Source organism: Muntiacus reevesi, chromosome 21, assembly GCF_963930625.1.
Source record: "Muntiacus reevesi chromosome 21, mMunRee1.1, whole genome shotgun sequence".
Taxonomy (NCBI): Eukaryota; Metazoa; Chordata; class Mammalia; order Artiodactyla; family Cervidae; genus Muntiacus; species Muntiacus reevesi.
In genome coordinates this window covers 35292521-35297192 of record NC_089269.1, presented here as the reverse complement: position 1 = coordinate 35297192, position 4672 = coordinate 35292521, and positions in this window count along the sequence as shown.

Sequence of the window (4672 nt, the reverse complement as noted above, 5' to 3'; positions counted from 1 at the left end):
CTTGCCCTACTCACCAAAACAGACAGCTTTGCACATGACTGGCATCTATCTGTGTCTGGACCATCTGGATCTCTGAGTCCTCCCATGTTCTGACATTCTCACAGTTTATCTGATGTTTTCTAAAATTTCAAGACCAAGTTCCAATTCTAACCCCTGTTTATGGACTATCTTGGTTTACACCAACTCATGATGATCTCCTAAATTCTATATATACAACAAACATCCAGACTACTATTCACATAAAATTATGCAATATATTCTACTTTGACACGTATATTGTGCCTCCACAACTCCATTTCAATTATTTGCTTCAGAGGACATGGCTCACCTTTCTATGCCAGTCACTCACTGTTAGTTCATATTAAGGACAGTAAGCTATTTATTGCTTTAAAAATTTATCTAAATTTTTAAATAAGATCACAATATTTATTAACGAAACCTAATAATTAACTTCATTTTCTCTCTCCAATATGTTTATGTTACATGTATGCATATAACACATTATTCAATTGTGGTTATTTCTTTCAATTTTATTGGAAAAATATTTCTTTATCTCCATTTTTGCCCCTGTATATGCACATTTTTAAAGAGATGGGAAAACCAGACCACATTACTTGTCTCCTGAGAAACCAGTATGCAGGTCAAGAAACAACAATTAGAACTGTACATGGAACAGCAGACTGGTTCAAAATTGGGAAAGGAGTATGTCAAGGCTATATATTGTCCCCCTGCTTATTTAACTTATATGCAAAATATACCATGCAAAATGCCTGGTTGGATGAATCATAAGCTGAAATCAACATTGCCTGGAAAAATATCAACAACCTCAGATAATGCAGATAATACCACTTTAATGGCAGAAAGCCAAGAGGAACCAATGAGCCTCTTGAAGAAGACAGAAGAATGAAAAAGCTGACTTGAAACTCAGCATTCAGAAAACTAAGACCATGGCATCTGGTCCCATCACTTCATTACAAATAGATGGGGAAAATTGGAAATAGTTACAGATTTTCTTTACTTGAGTTCCAAAATCACTGTGGAGAGTGACTGCAGCCATGATATTAAAATACACTTGTTCTCTGTAAGAAAAGCTATGACAAACCTAGTTATAGTATTAAAAGGCAGAGACATCACTTTGCATACAAAGATCTGTATAGTCAAAGATATGATTTTTCCAGTAGTCATGTATGGATTTGAGAGTCGGATGATAAAGAAGGTTGAGCACCGAAATATTGATGTCTTCAAATTATGGTGTTGGAGAAGACTCTTCAGAGCCCCTTGGACAGCAAGGAGATCAAGCCTGCCCATCCTAAAGGAAATCAGTCCTGAATATTCATTGGAAGAACTGATGCTGAAACTCCAAAACGTTGGCCACCTGATGAAAAGAGTCAGCTCATTGGAAAAGACCCTGATGCTGGAAAAGATTGAGGGCAGGAGAAGAAGGGGGCAAAAGAGGATGAGATGGCTGAATGGCACCATCAACAGAATCAGCCTGAGTTCAAGCAAACTTTGGGAGACAGTGAAGAACAGGGAAGCCTGGCATGCTGCAGCCCTTGGGATCACAAGAATCAGACCCAACTTACCGACCACAAATGTGCACATCGACACATACGTATTACCCTCTGAAATTTAGATAAGCGCTGTCATTTTACACCTCAATTTCTTTCCTATTAAGCTGGTGATTATATTATTAACTGTCTTTACTGTATCACTTTTGGGTATAAACATGAATATGTACTGTATTATTAATGTACACTATGTGTTTATAAATATTAATACATCACAGTCCTTCTGAGGAAAGTTAGTCTATGCAATTAAATTGTTATCACCGTTATTATTTGACATTATGAGGAGCAAAAACCTTTAAAACTGTAGATAACAGGGCCTATCGAAGCGAAACTACTGTTAAATTCCATAAATATTTTCTTCTTTATGTGCATTTTCTCCGTGAATGTACATCTCAAAGACTTGATGTACAAGTCTTTTTCATCAATTAGCTTGATGAAAGTGCCAGCTTAAGTGCTCACAGTTTTCACATTTTTCTGATAAATGATATTAACTGTAACAAATTTATTTTTCTTTCTTTAGAACATTTCATATCACAATCCAAACTTGCCAAGTTGAACCCGTTTTACGTCTTCAGTATTTATTACAAGTACACGCATATTTTATATAGAGCAGTAGTGCCCTCTACTGGCCACTTTCATTTCCTACACTGCATATCTTTTTGTTTTCTTAAATAATGTTAACCACTTTTTGACTGTTTTTTATAAAAGTTTTCTACTGAAGCGTGTCACAAATTATAACTGGATATACATTTTTCCAAACTGTCTCTCGGAGAATATATCAAAACATATGCAAATATTAACTTAATGATTTTTCAAGGATAATTTTTTTTTAATGTTGAAATCAAATCTGTAGAACATTTCTGACAACTTTTCACCGAAATCAGTTTCAATCTATTGCCAAAAATGACTAGAAATTCATTATATATGTGAAACGTTGAGGCAGTTGGTACAAAGAATTTTTTTATGTATTTTATCTATAATAAATTTTAGTGTAAAATGGCTAAGAGAACCATGAGGAAAAGAAACAGCCTGATAACAAGTCCAAATAGATAACTCCCATTACTAAGCTGCCCAGAATACATAAGGTTGTTCAAATAATAATTTTCTTCCCCTGACTTCCATACGTAGGAAAATTAGCAAACATCTATTTTCAGTTTAATTCAATTAAATAAATAATTATCAATTCCCAGCACTGTTTGGTGCTGATACACTGCTAGTGAAGATAATAATAATAATAAGTAATAATAATAATAATAAATGTGCTGCAGTCACAAACAGCATTTCCCCAGCACTTGTTTTACTGATATAGTATTCCATAGGCCTTCCCTGGTGTCCAGTGGTTAGACTTCATGCTTCCACTGCAGGGGATATAGGTTCAGTCCCTAGTCAGGGAAATAAGATCCCACATTCGGCCCAGGGCATGGTCAATAAATAAATAAATAACTATTCCATAGTTATTTCATTAGGTTCTTGGATATCAATAATCTTCCCACTGAACCAATAAAACGATTAGATGAACAAAGGTCAAAATGTGTCCAGGTGCATTTTGATTACAAGGAGCAGCACCCTGGTAGGCATTCAGCATTTAAATCTTAGAATACCTGTCAACTTGTGGGATATTTTTAAATACATAATTTATAAACACATGTGCACATCCACTTTAATCAAAAATGTGAAAAATAATTCCGTAAGAAGTAAGATGTTTAACACTTCCATGGCAGGTCTGTAATTTTGAGAATATATTATACAAACTATGCTGCTGCATTAACTCCTCAATTATTTTTCGAAAATGAAGTTGTTAAACACTTTGTTACTGTGGGCTTCATTTGCTAATGTCTTCAAACTGCAGAAGCAGCTACAAGTGACTTCAATGAAATAATTGAGATTTCATTTGTGCTGGATGTGCCTCATTTGACTCCAGATCATCTCAACCCTTCTCAACTTTGCTCTGAGTACTGGCGGACTGACATAAATGTGGTCTTCTGGGACTTCTGGTCCAGTGGTTAAGACTATGTGTTCCCAATGCAGTAGGCCAGGGTTCCATCCCTGGTCAGGAAACTAGAGGCCACAGGCTGCAATTAAGACCCAGCTCAGACAAATTAAAAAAGAGGAAGAGGATAAAGAAAAGAAGAAGTGGGTCTTCTGGTTTGCCTGTACCTCCCAGGAGATAAACAAAGGGAAAGAAGAATTCACCGCCCAACCTCCCTTCCTCTGGGGCTTTGCTTTTTCTCTTTTCTTTCTCTCTGCTGACATTCATAGCTCCTGTCTGGTTATCTCTCTGCAAGGCTTTCTCTGCCTAATGCTGCTGCTTCTCATTTCTGCATATTCGATTGTGAAGAGCATTGGTATAGACTGAACTGTGTCCCCGAATTCATACTCTGAAACCCTAACCCCAGCACCTTATAAAGTGATTGTATTTGGAGCAATAGTCATTAAGAGGTGGTTTAAATTAAAATAAGGCCCTAATCCAGTCTGCCTGGATGCCTCCAGAGAAGAGCCCAGATAAGAAGGCATGGTCAACTAAGGAGACACCTTCCTCAGACAGTGAGAAAGCAGGCATCTGCAAGCCAAGGGGGGACCTGCAGGGAAAACCGAGCCAGCCAGCACCTTGAACTTGGACTTCCATCCTCCAGAGTTGGGAGAAGATAAATTTCTGTTGTGTAAGCCTCCAAGTCTGTGGCATTTTGTTATGGCAACCCTGGCAAACTAATACCTGGGAACTTCTACAGCCTGATCACACCTTCACAAAGAATCTCTTTGTTGCATTGTCTTGAATACCCTATCAGAGTCACATAGTTCCTAATTGATGCACCCTTTTCTGGTAATCCTGTGTTTTTTTGTTTTTTGTATTTTTAAGGTAATGGCCATGATAATTTCCTAAAATAGTTTGGGTGACTAGCTGAAATCAAGATATCAATAGGACTTTACTCCTTCTGAGAGTTCTAGGAGAAAATTCATCCTCACCTCTTCCCGATTCTGTTGCTCCAGAGGTTCTTTAGGGTCCATGACTCCAATCCCTGGATCTGTTTTCACAGAACAATCTCTTCCATGTCTTCTCTTCCCTTCTTGTCCAAGCATATTTGTTATTTTAATGAGCACCTATC